Source organism: Cricetulus griseus, chromosome 2 (assembly GCF_003668045.3).
Source record: "Cricetulus griseus strain 17A/GY chromosome 2, alternate assembly CriGri-PICRH-1.0, whole genome shotgun sequence".
NCBI lineage: Eukaryota > Metazoa > Chordata > Mammalia > Rodentia > Cricetidae > Cricetulus > Cricetulus griseus.
Genome location: NC_048595.1, coordinates 115978824 through 115998167, shown reverse-complemented (window position 1 = coordinate 115998167; position 19344 = coordinate 115978824).

Below are 19344 nucleotides of genomic sequence, written 5' to 3'. Positions count from 1 at the left end.
CTTCAGATTAAACCAGCATCCATTCTTTTAGTCTTGTTTTTACTCCAACCACATCTCAGTTGCACAAGTATGTCTACCATTTCAAATTCTATTTTCAGAAAGTTTTAGAACTTTTGTCTGTATTTTTACCCTTAGTGTTTCTTTAAAGCTTATGAAATTCATTAACTTGATTATGAAATTCTATTCCCAAACCCTCTCTTCTCCCAAAATTTTATATTCTGCCAAAGGATTTCTTGTAGTTTAGCTTGTACTGTAATGCACTCTCATTATAATGCTTCACCACTGCATCAAAGGGGTTAAGACCATAGTAGATTTAAATTAAATAATATTTTCATAATTTTAATTAGCAAGTACTTATAACATCTTATGATAAAACATGAAAATATGTTATACTCCCAATGGGCTATAACTTTTATAAAGTCTTGCAATTTTCATAGCCAATGTTTTTCCTGTAACCATAAATGGTTGAGTAAAAACAAGTAATGTTTCCTTTGCTATTGGATTGTAAATAAATTCAATCCATTTTTACTCAACATTAGCAATTTGAAAACTAATTCACAAACCCAAGAGGATTTATTGGTATTCCATTGACCTTTTTCTAGTAGGCTAAATAAGAACCACAAGAGCTAGTTTAGAGTTCAATTAATAAAGATCCTATATACCATTCAATGTCATTGTATTCTCATTTCATTGAATTTTTCAGTTTGTCTTTGAAGCTAATTACTCAGTTTATGTGCAGGGACACTACTCTTTACTGAAGAGGCTTTCCTAGTAGGAATTTGCTTAAATACTACAAGAACAACCAAACAATGGATCTGTCTCTGGTGATGAGAAGGCAGATATGAGTGACCTCAAGACATTTATACTCCAAAAATGTATGAGTATCAGACAAGGAGAATTTCCATGCAGAATATTCAGGTGAGAGTATGCAGGTATTGAGAAACAACATGATTTTACTGCAGCTTGTCATCCATGTAATTTTAAGGGAGGTACTCCAAATACTAGTCCTCTCTTATGAGTGTTAATGAAATACTGTTTCTGACATTTCCAAAAGAAATGCAAAGGTGTTTTATAAAAGGAAGAAAAGAGGAGAAATCACAACGACTTGCAGTTGTGTTTGTAAGGTTGAAATTTTCTTTTGGTTACAAAATTGACATAGCCCATATGTTCATGAAGCTAAAATAGTATTTTAAGTGAGACGCTGGCTTCCCTCTTCCTCCAGACTGTTGTGAGTCATTTTTAGCAATTTGCTTCCTACAATGATTTCAAAGAAAGCTGAAAACCTTTTTTTTTTAACAGAACTCCATTTTTAAGGTGAAACTATGAGAATTTTCGTTACTCATTAATTTATCCAGTAACTTCTATGCACAAATTCTGATAATAGAGATAGACAAATCTCAAATTCACTCACAAAGGACTTCTCAACACTTGAGACTTTGGGTGTGACTTCCTGTGTGGATAGAAATGGAAAGAGGAAAGCATTAGGCACAGTCTCTCTGTCTCTGTCTCTGTCTCTGTCTCTGTCTCTCTGCCTCTCTCTCTCTCTCTCTCTCTGTCTCTCTCTCTGTCTTTCTCTCTCTCTCATTGCAGATTGGAACTGAAGGGCAGACAAAAGGCTGAGGCAGTTCTTTATTGTTCTGTGTAAGTTCTTCCCCAATAAAACACCCATTTATCATTTATCTTGAGTCTAGTGAAATCATTACACCCATTCCTTCAGTCACATACAAAGCATGCCAACAAATCTAGGGATGGCTTTAGCTACTATGTAATACAATTTTCAAGACCCTGAAAGACTAGAGCAATTAGTCAAAACATAAAATGGATGCATATAGTAATAGAGTTACATTTTAAATCCACTAAGGAAATTGAAAAGGTCCAGTTTACTCTTTTTTGAGGTAAAAAATCTAGAGTATAGCCAAATGAAATACTGTTCTGAATCATATTTTCCTAGAACATTAATGGAATTTTAAACTCTTTCTTAATATGAATTTGTAGTGTGTGTGGCAAAGGCATCTGTGTCTTTTCCAAAACACTGCCTACCAGAAGAGGGTGGCTACAATTTATGGACTTTGAAGTTATGCTTTAAAAATACATGGAAAAAATGGATACTTAGCAAAGGGGAAGACGTAGGGTGTAGTAAGAGGCATCTAAGATAGCTAGTTATTCTACTCAGTTATCCAATTTCAAGTCTTGTCTTTGTTTTCCTCCTTAAATGTTTTTGACACATGCTGGGAATAGGAAGTGAATGGAGTGAGTAGCTTTCCATCAAGTTCTTCTCATTTTTATGTAGAGCTCTTTAACCTGAGAAGATGTTTGGAAGGCCTAGATTGTTCTGGAATATTCATATTCATCTATACTTTTTTGCATCTTTGTGTCATAAATGCTAGTTTTATTATAGCTAATACATATTAATTATATGTATTAATGGGTTACAGTATGACCATATGATCTTTTTATACATGCAGATATCATCCTTGAAATACATCTACCTAACCAATAGAATTCCTTAATTTCACACACCTTTCCTCCTCACAACGTGTTTGCCCTTCTCTAATAGTGCTTTTACTACTTTGGGACACACACACACACACACACACACACACACTCATTTGTTGTTGTTTTGTTTCAAGACATGATTTCACTATGTAGCTCTGGTTGTTCTACCACTCAGACATTGAACTCACAGAGATCTGCCTGTCTCTGCCTCCCAACTGCTGGGATTAAACATCACTACTCTTGGATTAGTTTGCTTTATTTTCTAAATTTGAGTGAATGTACAAGATACTTGTCTTTCTATGCTTGACATGATTCCTGGGGGGAAAAATGTCTTTTGTTCCATTCTTATTCCTACAAGTGGGGAGGTTGGTTTTGCTTTGTTTTGTTTTGTTTTTTGAAAAGCATTCCATTTGTAGACAGACTACATTTTCTTCATGCATTAGTCTGTTAGTGAGGATTTTTTTTTTTTTTTTGATAGTGTGTCTTAGCTATTGTGAATAGTGCTTCAGTAAAGATGGGGACTTTTTCTCTTTTATTCCCTTGGATCATAAACTCAGAAATGGGATATTTGGAATATCTAGTTTATCCTCCTTTAGTGTTACTTGTTTTTAAGAACTTTCACCGTCTTTTATATAACTATTATACTATGTTACATCTTTTCCTTTAGCAATGATATGTTAGTCTTGATAGCGAGAATAATGACTCCGGCTCTGAATCTTTAAGATAAGAAGTCATAGAATTTTCAAAGTAGAGGACCCATTTGACTTAATTTATCTTGTATACAAACATGTTTGAGATGAGAACACAGAGGCTTAGGCAATAAGTGAGTTTAAGTATTTTGATGGTTTGAACCATGGAGAAAAAATATAACTTTAAGTCAAAATAACTTTACATTTGATTGTTACCTGCTAATAATTGGAAAATAATTGAGCTGTCATTTAAAGCCAGGTAAGGTGCTAAGAGGTTCAATGGACAAAAACATGTGATCACCATGAATTATCAATGTGATAATCAGAAAAGGCCAGCATGGGCCAGAAAAATGGTCAAAATAAGTCCTAGTGACATGAAAGAAAAACTTTAAAAAACACAATGTCTTAGAAGGAAAGAGAAGAAAGGAGTTTGGATTTCCAATGCAGAAAGTTTGAGGCAACTTGGAACTGGGCTTTTTCCTTTTGGGGCATCATCAAATGCTAGTTTAGAAATGCTACTGGAGAAGTGGAAAAAAAGAAACTGGTGAGTGGTGGGGCTAGCCTGACTGGAATCAGTTCAAGAGAGATTGAGTAAAAGACTCAATCAGGATGTGTAGACATCTCTGGAAGATTTTTCTTTTTTCAGAGGAATGCTATGTTCTCTCCAGGAAAACAAGAGTTAATAATGATCATTACAAGCATTTAATGAGATTTTATTTAAAAATATTTATTATGAATTATTTATATGTACATATATACATACATATGTACACATATATATGGTATATTAATATGAGTGCAGATCCTATAGAATTCAAAGGTTCAAAAGTGGTGTTGGGTCTCCTGAAGATGGAGCTAAAGATGGTTTTGAGTCAGCTAATATAGATTATGGGAAGTAAATTCGAGTCTTCTGCAAGGCCAGCAAGTGCTAAGCCATTTATCTGCCCAATTTATGATTATTTAAGATTGGTTTAAATGCAGTTAATACTCATTAATGATGCATATTAATGGCAATTTTTGCATTTTTATAATGTATTTGGCTGTATGCATGTGAATGTATGCTGGTAGGAGGTTGAAAAGAGCCAGGATGCTCCACAGGAGATATATTTGAATTGTTATATAAATATGAATTCACTACATAAAAGGTACTAAGTATGTTCTAGCAAAGAAAACAACTACAACATAAAGATAAAGAAAGGATATATGGCCATATTAGAAATGTCTTCCCGAAATACAGATCTACGTTAGAAGAAAAGTGATAAAAATGCAACAGAATAAGAAAAAAGGAAGGAAGATAAATAGGAGATTACAAAAGAAAAGTAAAGGCTAGGAACATTTATAGCTCCCTCTTGCAAAGAACGGTTTCCAAGAATATGCTACATTAAAAAAAAAAAAAAAAGCCTGCTTAAATGTCATTCGGGAAGTGCTGAATTAAGCAAAGGAACAGCTTCTTTTCTAAAGGTTTTCTCAGAACTCAATGAGTTCATGGCACCACCATTTCCAAAACATAATGACCTTGGGGTTTTCAGAGCAGAGCACTACTTCTGAAGGAACAGTGGGTTAGATTAGAAGGACTCAACTGGCTACCCCTAGATGTTCATATATTTGACTGTAAAACACAAGACTGAGGCTTTTGCATTATACAGAAATATGTTTCAATTGTGGCACTGTCATTAGGTAACATTAAGGAAATGTCTAAACTCTTTTGTCCCAAAGTTAATTTTTGTAAATGTGTAGCTGACTCTAGAACTCACACTTAAGAAGGCAGTGTACCAGATGCAATCATGTAGGTACAAGTCATTGCATTGGAGCTTCACTGGCAAGTCTCTCTGCCTTTGGAGGGAAAAAAAAAACAAAACAAACAAAAAAACAAAACAAAACAAAAACTCCAAAAGCAGCACTTGTCACAGTATTTGACCTACTTGAAATAGAAAGTCATTGCACAGAATAGTCAAAAATGCTGAAAAGAACCAGCACAGTTGTTTGACTCACTTTGTGTTAAAAGTTGCCAAAATAAATACTGCTAGACTGTACTTGTGTGGACTCTTATTTACTCCTCATCTTCCAAGCCATGTTACCTTTTTCTCCAGAAAAAAAAAATGATTCCATATTCAGAAATAATATAGTCATGAGGAAGGCCAATTTAATTCTACTTTGTGTTCCCGACACATTTTATATGCTATAGACAGCATAATTTATTAGCTCTCTATGCAACTTCCAAAGATACACTTAGATATATTGTCAAGATCAGCATATCCTTCCTCCTTGGTCATGTGCCATTAAATCTCCATGACCCTTAAAGGTGCTATAAATCATAGAGCTAAGCCCATCTTAATCACAGAGAGATGCTTAAGTCGTATTTGACTACTTTAGTCATGTGGGAAAAATAAATATAGGTATAGAAGATACAAGAGAAAACTATTCCAGAAAGAACATGATCAAAATAAAAGACTGCCATAAAAGAAGGTGACTTTGTCAATTTTCTCATAAATTTAATAAATATTTGACATCTGTCCTGACTGTGTGAACTTTGACTACTGGCAATGGGATGCTAGGCAAAACACCAGTACTCTTGATTCCTGATTATGTAGAGAGACTCAAAAGTAGCAGAGGTATAGATAGTGATCATTTGAATTATCAAAAGAAGGAGCTAGGTCTAAATCCACACTTTGTATTTTTGCTAGTTATATGTACCCATGTACGCTGACATTTTTTAATCTAACTACTTGTTTGATAAGTATTGCAATAAAATTCTAATGTCATAATATTATTAAAATTTAGGATAAACTGTACTGTTCATGATGCATTTTTCATTATACAGCTTGCTATAATTTGGTGATATTTTATCACGTATTTTATTGTATTCATGTTTATAGAAGCATACAAAATTTAGAATATCTAAAACTATATTTTCAGGTTTATGTGCATATATAAATTAGTCAGAAACTACCATAATTGGCAACCAATATTTTAGACTATTTCAAAATATTCTTACCCAAAACTTCTGAAAGAACTACTAAAACTTGCTCATAAAGCAAACTAGTTTTACTGAAAGTCCTCCCCACAACTGTTTATTTGAAAAATGAGTTAACACAAAGAACAACTGCATACTCTGTTAATCTTCATCAACAGAGAACATGATGCCTTGTTATAATTCCCTCACTCCTTTCCTGGCTATCTGCAAAGATATTATAGCTATTATAAGAGTTCTTTGTTAGGTTGTAAAAAGTTTTTGGAAGAAATAGCTCCAAGAAGAACACTATTCCACATGATAATGTGAAGATAATAATATTACATGTCATATTGTATAATACTGAGCCTTTGTATAACTTTTTCAGTTATGTTTCAAATAAATTTAAAACTGCTTTCAAAAAAATTTGGCATAGTAGTAAAGTTTCAGCCTTTGCTATTGACTTCCTAATTTTATCTTCATTTTTTTATAGAAGCTCTTCTTGGATTTCTTTATTTGTCTTTGTGTACAAAAACAAAAAAATAAAACTAAATATTTAACATAATGTGATATTTTATTACATAAAACATTCAAACTCAGTATTTGACTTTTTCATGATTATACTCAGTCTAAATATTTACAGAAGAATAGATAGGAGACACTTTGCATTTTTATTGAATGATATCATGAGTAAAATGTAATATTAGATTGCCTTCAACTTGTGAAGGCAAATGTTACTTAAACTGAGCAAAAATTGTTTATCTCCAGTGCACCTATGCTTTAAAAATTATCAATTATATCGACATTTTAGTCATTGTTTGCTTTTGTTTTTCCTTGGACTGTTTGAAAAGTGATGTCTCTTCCAATTTTTTTCTTGTTGTATTATAATATTTTGTTTTATTATTTGTTTTACTATACATTTTGGATAGTTCTCAAATGCTAATAAAAAAGCAAATGTTATTAAAGAATTTAGACTGATGTCATACTTTTAGCCACTGTACATTAAATAGAATAGCTTTATCTTCTAATATATTCATTAGATAATATTGTTAAGTTTGCAAAGAATAAACAAAACTCCAAAATAATATATGCCACACATAAGAACTCTGGGAATTCTGGCTACAACTCTGTGAAAAGAATTATCCAGATGGGAAAAAAATGCACAGAAAATCTCCCAATACATTCAAAAGACAATCTTATAGTCTGTTGAATATTAATTAGTACACATGAGTGAGTAAAATACTGAAGACAGATGAAAGAATTATATAAAAGAAGCAAAATACCCCCTCCAGATATCAATGTAGCCATGAATTGCTAGTATTACAATCAAGTAAAGTAGAAACATGCCATAGTTTATCAAACATTGAAAAAAATATCCACAGCTGGGCGTTGGTGGCACACGCCTTTAATCCCAGCACTCAGGAGGCAGAAGCAGGCAGATCTCTGTGAGTTCGAGGCCAGCCTGGTCTCCAGAGCAAGTGTCAGGATAGGCTCCAAAACTACACAGAGAAACCCTGTCTCGAAAAACCAAAAAAAAAGAAAAGAAAGAAATATCCACAATATCATAGGAGGTAATACTTGTCCTTGAATAAATGTCAAAAGGAAAGGGATAGAATGTTTGCAAATGAACAAAAAATAAAGAAAACATTTACAGAGATATGCAAATATCAGCATCCAACAAATTTATATACTATACCCACAAAATACAGTATCTAATAAAAATAGTCATGAAAGTAGTCAGGAGAATGGATAGAGACAGGACTAAAACATGGAGGACATTTTTAGATACTCTTTGAATTCTAGAGACAAATTAACATTTCCAAAATAAAAGTATACTCCATGAGATTAACCATGTACCAGACACTTCCAAAGACAATAAAAGGAATTGAATGTATGGCAATAGCAATGATCTGGTTTAAAAAAAAAACATAAACTAAACATCATATAGCTCTGGATATAGCTCTGGAAAATCTTCACACCAACTGACACATATATAGTAGAATTCCTAAAGAAGCAGGGGATAGAAGGGAGACAGAAACATTTGAACGAGCAACGATGAAAAATTTTTTCATATGATGACAGTTATCAATGTTCAGAAACAAGTAAAAAATAGCCCATAGATAACAAATTAAAGGAAAACACATCACAACATACAATAATTAACTTGCTTGAAAATGAAATATCATTCCAAAGTTAGCCAAAAAAAGTATTATGGACAGATCACAATTATTTTTAAAAAATGGCATGTCTACCAGAAGCAAGGACACAGATAACAGTGGGGGATGCCTTTAATTTACTGAAACCCAAATGCTTTGCTCAGTGAAAGCATCTTTGGCAGTGGAGACAAAAGGAATACATTATCAGACACACAGAAACAGCAGTGGCAGATACATTAAAGGGAATGGTCCTGGAAGAAAATATATAACTATGAAAATGAATAAAACTGCAAACAGTGGATAGAGATGATGATGTACACGTTATCTCTTAATTATAACACCAGTCCAAGAAATGTAATGTGTGGATAAAAATAAAAAATACATAATTTTGCGTTATAACATATAAGTAAAATATTTGACAATAGCTTGAAAGTTTATGGGAGAAATCAAATCCACTATTGCATTTTTTGACACCATATGCAAAGGGGAATAGTATCACTTGGTTGATTACAATAAGGTTGAAAAATAAACTATAAGTCATGAAATAAAAAAAATCCAACAAGAAATTTGTTAATCAACTAATAATGGAAATGATACTTTCTTTTTTGTCCTTTCTTATTTACCTTCTGCCCTGTGTCTTCCCATGCTAATTAATCAGGAAGTACAGATACAAACCAAAACCTGTCAGGCGGCACACTCCTAAACTGCAGAGACCTAGTCCCACTCACAGCATGGTCTTCATATAATCATGTGCCTCCTATTATCTTATTGTATTTGATTCGTACTCAGTAAGTACTGAGAGAGAGTAGAAGCAGGAGGAAATTAACCAAAAGGATGCAAACATACTTGGCAGAAAAGTCTCAGGACTCTGTCCACAAATAAGGCTTTTGATATGGAGAAAGTGACAATATTGGGTTCCTATTTACTGTTAATTATAATATTAAGGTCCAGGAGAATTATATTCTATGTTATATAAAAGGAAAGCATACAGCTCAAGAGACAGAATGTTAAAGAATGTCTTGTTACCTTACAATTGGGAAACAATTCTTAGTCAAGCTACATATAGTATTCAACTTAAAAGATAAAAAAACTAGTTAATTCATTAAATGAAAATTATGGATTTTTAGTTACAAAATAAGTTAATAAACAGCTGAGCATGAAAGGAAATTCTCCTTATATAAACATGAAGACAAATCGATGTTGACGATGGGAAAATGAACTAAAGCTTCGAATTACAAATAAAAAAGCATACCTATATCACTAGCAAATAAGTGGCCACACATAGATATGCAGAGAATGCTGATTTTTTCATGACACAAAAGTAGACTGTAAAGATGCAAAATATCATTAGTAATGTAGGGAAAAGAGTCTCCTCATACAATATGAGACCGTTTCATAATGCCAAAAGTAAGTATGTAATTCAAACACTTACTTTTATTTATCCAGATTGGTAGTATTTTAGTATAATAATTATCAAGGCCCCATCATTCTCAGATGAATTCTGTACAAATGATGAATTCCATGTTTGCTCTACAGATCACACATTTGTGTTATTCAAGAAAGCCGTTCAGGCCACAAGGAAAGCCATGTGTGCAACACAGTACAGTTTGTACTAGTTAGAAACAGAATGTAACATCAATAGCTGTCTGAACATGAAATAAATAACAAATGAACACAATCGAGAGTTGTTATAAAGTAGTTGGAAACAATGAACTTATTCTCATATGTCTGTTCATATGAAATAGAGTTAAATTCTAGAAACTCTGTTCTGATTTTTAAAGCACATGATGTTCCATTGTGACTCAGCTAGTTAGCTGCAGTAAAATTGACAGCCTATTAGAAGCTCTCGGGGTGAATTCACTTCATCCACTGGTGTTTCGCAGAGCTGGCTTATTTATTTGTTCCAAAAGACACAAATGACTTCTTTTGAACTTGTTTTTGATATGTATGGCTTTAATATTTGTTGTCTTCACAGGCCATATTGAAATCCCAACCTCCAAGATTATTATAGTATTAGAAAACAAAAATGTGTGCAGTAACTAGGGCCCCACAAATGGAATTAGTGTTTTCATAAGGGACCATGGACACCTAGCCAGATTCTCTTTCCTATGGTGACCTTTATTCTCTCCAAATTATGATTTGTCAAACCTGTGATTTAACTGGGACTTTCCATACTTCTGTGCTGTTTATTTTGTTATATTCTCTGTGTTACATTTAATTAAAAGATTTGGGGAATGTTCTCTGTGGAGTCTGACTGTCCTCTTTAAAAAATTGAGAAGCCGGGCGTTGGTGGTGAACGCCATTAATCCCAGCACTTGGGAGGCATAGGAAGGCAGATCTCTGAGTTCGAGGCCAGCTTGGTCTCCAGAGCGAGTGCCAGGATAGGCTCCAAAGTTACACAGAGAAACCCTGTCTCGTAAAAACCAAAAGAGAAAAACAAACAAACAAACAGAAAAACCAACCATTTGAGGAAAATGATTCATATATTAACTACCTGGGTAGAAAATGTTTGGTAAATCAGAAAACTGAAGAAGATAATATTTTATTCACCACAATACCCTAATATAAACTAAAACTTCAGTACAAACAAAACACAGCAAATTTTGAAACAATAAATATATATGTAGGGACATATATTAAACATAAGAGAAAATGTTAATAGAAAATAGAAATATATAATGGGAGTCTTTCAAAAGAACTTTCTGATTGGATAGAATTTCTAATATCTACCTGAGATTTTAAAATATATTTTCTGATATTCTGTTCAGATCATGTCTACTGAACATACAATTATAAGCCTGTTAGTTCCTTTAAAACTATATGTTTCAGTAAAGTTTTTATAGACCACTAATAGCAGCTGCATATTAGAGTGATTTGTCACAAGCAGATATACAACAAAATTAACTTTATATTCTGGAAAACTTTGTAAACTACAAGGTAAATTGTCACCTTAAAACTTTGATAAACTTAGTTTTGAATCTATAAACATACATAAAATTAGTGGAGTCCAGTCCTAATTCATTAATCTGCACCACAAACCTGGTATCCAAGACTCAAGAAGAATTACAGAAGATAGGTTAGAAAATTTGTGAAAACCAAAGCAACAGCAAGTTAGCTGTGAGATTCTAGGTTCTACAAATGTCAGAAGCCACACTTGTGAATTCTATTCATTGTGGCTGCCTAAACATGACCTGAACAAGAATAAAAGCAATGGACACACTAAAATGGAAGGGAGAAATCTCATGGGCCCTCAAGTCTACACAAAGAACTATAGGCAGCAAAAGATCTCTGAGAGCAACAGAAATTCTCTTCCCCTATGAAAAGCACACCAACTGGTTATCTAATGTCAAATGTTCAGCCCGGAAAACATAATACTAGGAACATTATATGGACTGAACAGGATATTTTATATATATTCAGGATTGTGGTTGTGTGTGGCGGGGGTGGGGGAGTTTTTTGTGTGTGTTGGGGGGGTGTAAGAGACAACAATTAATGAAAAAGTGGTTGTTAGTTCATAAGAGCGCAGCAAATGGGTTACATGGGAGGGTTTGGTGGGAGGAATTGGAAAAGAGAAATGATAAAAATATATTCTCAAAAAATAAAAATAACTGAATTGTAAATGGAAAAATAATGAATTGGGACAAAATTGAAAAGTAAAAGTTGAAACAACTCATTTGGGATTTGGTTCTTTACCCCAAATCCCTTCCTTTTAGTCAGAGACTAATGCCTGTAGCTTGAAATAACACATAACATGGATGAGATATGCCAGATGGTCTTTCCAGGAAAGTTAGGAACATCTTTCTTTTTCACAAAATTCTTTGGCAAATCAACTCAAATTACTTTTCCTGTTAAAAAGAAATAGAGAGATGTCATCTTCCAAGACTCACAATTTTACTGAAATTAAACTTTAGTGTTATTTTTAAAAGAAGGATGCTAAGCACTTTTCTTTATATAATCAGCTCCTACTCTAAATTTTGGTTAGAATTAAGAACATAAAAATTCTCCACTGAGTACCTATTCAATTAACAGGTATTTTCTGATAGGCATGCTATAAAATAGTTTTGTTAAATCCTAGAGAATTCCATATACTGTATTCTGAACATTTTCATACATCTCCCAGTCACTCCCGATCCACCTCCATGCCATACTCACTCAGCTTTGTATCCATCATGTCCCATCAGTGACATTCTCACACCTTCTTTTTGTGACTAGGCAGTGGGGCATAGACCCACCAGTGACCCCACCTTTAATGAAAACTAATTCTCCTCTTCCTGGCATGTATCAAGTACCAGCAGGTCCTTACTATTCTACAAAAATCAAAGCCATATCTTACCCAGTTTTGGGGCTCAGAACTTATGACTAGGGAGGCAATTGCTCTAGGGAAGAACCTCCTACGTTTCCTCTGTTAGTAGAACAAACTGAGTCCTAACCACTGCTCGTTGTACTCACAGAGCAGTGTAGCTCTGGAAGCTCATTTAGACAGGTTCTTTGTTGAATAGATGGTAATTAATATTGAGAACTGCTCTGGACAGTTCAAAGACTAAGTGACTGTACAGTGACCATATCTTTAGATGAAACCTATATCACAAATAGAAACAGCTGTATCACATCCCCCTCCTCCCAAGGTGCTGGGATCATTGTGGAAGAGGCAGCTGAAAGAGTTTAAGAACAGGAGGAAGTAGATGGCTACCATAAAAGAGTTGTGTTAGTCAGGGTTCTCTAGAGTCACAGAAATTATAGAATGAATCTCTCTCTCTCTCTCTCTCTCTCTCTCTTGGAATGGTAGTTCAGTAAGTAGAATTTAGTTCAGGATTCAGAAACATAATATAAACAGAGCCGCTTGAGAGCCCAAATGGAATAGAAACACAGGGAAAGACTTGGCTGCCTACTGCAGGTGGCAATCCAGAAGACATGGCCACTTAAAACATAACATATCCTGGGCACGTAGGGCAACAGAGAAAAACCCTGTTGTGACAAACAGAACAATTTATAAAATCATGAACAATGGCACATGGAAAAATAATTTAAGTTTACTTGTTGTAGTCTCTTGATGGCTAAGAAATAAAAAATATCACAAACTTGGTACTATTTGTAAAGTAAATTCAATCGTTTTTATTGCTGAGGGTTTCATGTGTACTCATGGAAACTATAACTACTGCTAGAAAGATTTGCAGGGTAAACATGCCATGAGGTACAAAATAGTGGCATGGTAAACATGTTTTAGATTTTAATATTCCTTTGAGATTGTATTCCCCTTATGTAAATAATTTATTTTGTGTTTATGAAAACAATATCTGGGGCTGCAGAACTGTCTGGATGCTGAAGAGCTCTGTTTGCTCTTTCAGAGGCCCCAAGTTCAATTTCCAGAGCCCATGTGGCTGCTCACAGCTGTCTATAACTAAAATTTCAGGGAATCAGATACCCTCATACAAACATTCATGCAGGCTAAACACTAATGCACATAAAATATAAATAAGTAAAAAAATAATTTTAAAAAAAGACAATGCCTAATGTGATCACCTCAACAAATCCATTTTCTAAGGAGAAAAACCCGATCTTTTTCTCACTTCTATGCTCAGACAGTGCAATGCTTAATGTAATTTTTTAATCTTAACAAATTCGGGGTAAAACCTCTTAAAGTGTGTGGATATTTGTCTCCTTCAATGAAGCAAGACTGTAATTTATATTCACAAAGTAGAATAGGTCAATCCTGCAGCCAGTTGCAGGCCTTAAGGTAATTGATCCCTGCCAACAATACTATCTATCAAGTGGACCTGCTGTCCTCGATGTTTAATAAAGCTAACTTGAAAATCTCATTAAAATTGCTTCCTTGAAATTTAGCTCCAATAAAAGCTTCTGATGTTTTCTGAAATCTCAACATCACTTTAGAAAACACCGTTTGGGTTGCAAAGTACAAACATGCAAGCAAATTTTTTTGTAGTTTTGGCTCCTAAAGAAAGCAAGTACAGACCCTGTGGTTCTATTTCTGAATCTCACAGGCTGATATCAACCAAGAAACTTAGTGCTTTGAGTTACAGCTTCTCTCAGACCACTGGACCATTATTTATAGTAAATAGATGGTTGGGTGACAGGCTGTGAGCTTCACAGCTGGTGTACCTGTCCTTTAGTGGTGAATTGAAGAAGAACAAAGGATGCTCTAGCAGCAGGAACTTTGATGCTATAAATACTTGGTAAACTACCTGTAAAGCATGTAGGAGGAGAAAAGCAATGTTATCCTCTTATGAACCTTAGTGCATGGGATACACATTGGAGTCTGCAAGCCTTCCTCGATGACATGCTGTAAAATGCCTTTGTAGAACTCACATGAAGAGAAAGAAAGTCAAGGAAGCAGCCAGTGATGCCCTGGACTGCATAAGTCTTTAAAGGTTTAAATTATTAAATTATAAAAGTTTGTTATTAAAAGGAACTCTAAAATAGGAATTCCTATTAGTTTGCTTATGCATTTATATTACAAAAATAACACGTCTATATGTGGTGATATATTGTTTATGAACTAATAAAATATTCATGGAGATCAGAATGAAAAGATAGTCACAGCATAGAAGCCAGGCAGTGATTGAACACACCTTTAATCCCAGGACTCAGAAGAAAGACGAAGATGGATCTCTGTGAGTTCAAGGACACCCTGACCTACAGAAGAGTGAATCAGTTAAAAGAGAAACAGCACCGGGGAAACTCATGCCATTAATCCCAGCACTAGAGATGTGGATACACAGGAGGTGAGTGTTTCTTGCTGGATTTTGGCAGTTAGTGTCCAGCCACATAGAGGATATCTATAGAACATCTTATATTAATTCTTTCCAAATATAGCAACTACATTACTAAAAGTTTAAAAGGCAAAAATTATACATCACTTAAATTTTTATCTAAGTCAATCCTACTTTGGCAAAAAGATATCATATTTATTTGTCAGAAAAATAGAACTGAGGCAAGGAAGTGCTGGCTCACTTTAAACACTTAATCTCCTTTAACCCCAGAATTCAGAAGGAAAAGACAAGCAACTCTCTTGAGTTCAGGCCAGTCTCCTGTACAGAGCAAGTGCCAGGGTAGTCAGAAAAAACTGTTTCAATAGAAAAAAACAAACAAACAAAAAAAAACCAACAACAAGAACAAAAAACAATATGAAACCAACAAAAAAGACAAAAAAGACTTAGTTTCTGAGGGAATGATTCTCATCATTTTTGTACAGATGTAAAATCTCACAGGGAAATTTGCAAGAGTTTGGGTTCCAAGCCTTTCCCAGATTTTTGGTTTCACACTCTATTCAGAAACCCCACTGCTAGGGCATCAACCAATGTGAAGAGGAAGCCTGAATACACCTCTTTTAACCTTTTAGTGACCATTAGTCTCAAAGTGGAATCAACTCCTAATCAGCATTTTACCTTTCCTGAAATCTGCATATCATTAATAAAATATTGGTTACTATGGTTTTGCAATATAGCCTAAAATCTGGAAAGGTAATCACTTAAACATTTTCCCCTTCAGGATTGCCTTGGCTATCCAGGATCTTTTGTAGTTTCATATGAAATTTAAGAATTTTTCCTGTATCTGTGAAGGCTACAGGGATTTTGGTTAGGATTGCATTGAATTTGTAAATTGGTTTTTGGTAGGATAACCATTTTGACAATATGGATTATAACAATCTATGAGCATGAAAGGTCTTTCCACTTCTAAATGTCTCCCACAATTTGTTCAGAGATTTACATTTTTGATTGTAGAAATCTTCCACCCCTTGGTTAGGTTTACTTCCAGATATGTTATTTGCTTTGAGACTATCATGAACAGGAGCATATTGATCATTTTCTCAAAATGTTTGTTGTTGATTCATAGAAAAGCTGTTGCTATTGTAGGTTAAATTCTGACTTTGTGGTGAAACTGTTGATCATTTCTGGAAGTTTTCTAATGGAATTTTTTGAAATCTCATGAACATATCATGGAACAATAAAATTGTAACTATAACTCTACTCAAAGTTTAACAGCAAATGAATTAAAGATATTGTGAAGTCTGAAAAACTGAAATTTGTAGAAGAAAACACAGGCATTACTACTCAGGCATAGGAAAGTACTTTCTGAATAAGGTATACCATTTGCTCAGGAATGAATACCTACAGTTGACAAGAGGAACCTTATAAAGCTATCAAGCTTCCCCATAGCTAGAGGACAATCAACTGTAAGAGAAGGGGAAGTCCACAATGTAGGAAAGACTGTTTTACAGCTATACTTCAGACATAGAATTAATAACCAGGATATATAAGAACTCAAAGAACAAAGTTAAAAATATATCCAAATTCAAAAATATTCTATGAATCTCAACAAAGAGTTCTCGAAGAGTAAATAAAGATTTGGCTAAGAAATATCTCAAAAAGCAGTCATCATCTTAGCAAACAGGGAAGTACAAATTAAAACAACTCTTAGGTTTCATCTACCCAGAATCAGAATCACTCTGTTGTGAGTCATTATGAAAATACAACTCACATCAAATGTTGGTGAGAAAGTGAGGAAAGGGAAAGCTTTGTTTACTGTTGTTGGGATTGCAAACTGGTGTAGCTACTCTGGAAGTCAATGCAAAGTACTCTCAAAAGTCTAAAAAAACTAGCCTCTCATAGTCCTAACTACAACTGTCCTTGGCATATGTCAAAAGGTCTATTTCACAAATACTTGCTCAGCCATGTCCATCGCTGCTCTATTAGCAATAGCCAGGAAACAGAATCAATGTAAATGTCTTGTATCTGATGAATAGACAATGAAAATATGATACATCTACAATGGAACCATACTGAGCTGTAAAGAAAAATGAAATTATGAAATTTGCAGGTAAATGGATGAAACAGGAATATATTATATAGAGTTTGTTCACAGACTAAGAAAGAAAAAACAGATAATGTTGTCTATGTTTTGTTGTTCTTAATCCCAAATTTATATGTGCGTATACAACCAGGATTAACTGCAGCAATCAAGAGTGGAAAAAGAGACCATGGTAGAGGGGGACTCTCAGGGTATGGGTCCTATGAAAAACAGAGTGGGGATCTGTAATGGGGAAAGGGACTGAGTGTGAAATTCAGGAGTAGGAAAAATAATTAAATAACACCAAGGATTCTTAAAAAGCTATAAGGAACAAAATATAAAAATATGCTTATACTTAGTTATGTGTGTGCTTATTGAAAACACACTAGCAGAGGCAATAATGCTACATAAAACCCTAGTAATAGAGGTATTGTTATAGAATATCAATTAGGGGTAGACCTCTACCTTTATGCATATGTAAGTTTATGTATGTGTGCCTATTTATGTGCTACCTATGACCTAAATCCTTTTAACTGATCCATTGTCTCCCATGAAATTACAGTATTTTATTTTTAAGGCAAAATTTTATTTCTGCTGAAAGACTGTGTTTTCTGTGTTGGTAAGACATTGTTTCCAATGCCCAGATATTAAGCTCCAGTGTCTAAAAGGGCAAAAATGATATTGCCTGGGGTTTCTACATGAAGCAAGTGGTAAAAAAAGTTGTGATCCCACTTGTTTCACAAAGTAGAAAAGTGATACATTATTGAGATAATTTTAGCTATTCTAAGAATCATAATTAAACAAAAATTTGACTCCCACATGAATTTGACTTCCATTAGTGAATCAGGCTTCATGATGAATCATAGTCACAACTCAATATTAATCTCATTATGTTATATATCTTGCAAGAAATTGCTCTGATTTTAAATAATTTCATCTTAACAAACCAACGAAAACAGGTTTCATCACATATAGTTGACAGTCTCCATTTATGCTCAGACATAGACAGAATGGCATATATTTTATGTTATAAATCAATACTGAAAATAATCATTGACAAAACAACAATGATTTTAAAGAACTTCAAGGGCCTCTCATAAGCCCCTTTGCTAACTGATGTAAAATCTTCAATTCTAAGTATGCTTTCATTATTCTTATTATAAATTGCCTGTTTTTACTATAAAATAATTTCAAGCCAAAAATTTTTAAGGACGTAAGTCAAGAAAGAATGTCCATTTTTATCTTGTAATATTGAAAATTTTGTGGGTTGAGATTTTCTTAATGCTGAAAAACTCCATGCCTCAGTAAACTAAGCTTAGGAGCTAGCCTTGTTCCCTCATTACAGAAGACAGCCATTGTTGTAGTTAACTACTGCTCAAGGGTAACCTGCTGAGGACAGAGAGGCAGTACTTCAAGGGGAGAAATTTCTTGAGGGAACACACATTGGGACACTTACTTAACTCCTCTTCCTCAGATCACTTTCCTATTCTCTTCCCTCAGTTATCCTGCCTAGCCTTCATTCTTCTGGCTCTGCTTGTCATGTTGTAACAAGATTCTAACTAATGGTTATATTTTGACACTGTTCAACCAGTTGCTCTAATCTGACCTCAGTCTTGATATTCAAACTAGCATCTTCTTTAATCAGGCAACCACTATGCATGTTTGCACACCCACATGCATACACACACATACATCTGCACAGACACACAGACATACAGGCACGCACACACACACACCTGAACACATACAGGAACACTCAAGAGTTTTCACAGCCTTTACCAGAGTTTCATATTTATTGCCAGTGGTACCATTCTTCACCTTTGCATCTTTCCTCCACAGAGCAGTTCAGAACTCACATCTTTACAACACCTCTAATTTGTCCCTTCTGGCACATTTAGATAGAAATGATGTGTGCCTACATGCATGCAGAGTTGGAAAGAACATTAAAACTCGGTAGAGTCCCTGATGCTCATTTGTAATTTCAGTACCTTTACATGGTAGCACTGATGCATGCCTTATGTATAGAATGTAATTATAATTTATTAAAATGTTAGAAAGTTTTAGTTTTCCTCATAATCAGGGTAATCATAAACATTAGGTGGCTATGTTTGTACATATCATATTAAAATATGTTAATTGGAATATGATATAAAATAATAACTGCAGAAAAAGTTACCTTGCCCTATTTGAGGAATAAAGCTATAATTTTATGCATAGAATTGTGTAATATAGATAGCTATACTAAAAT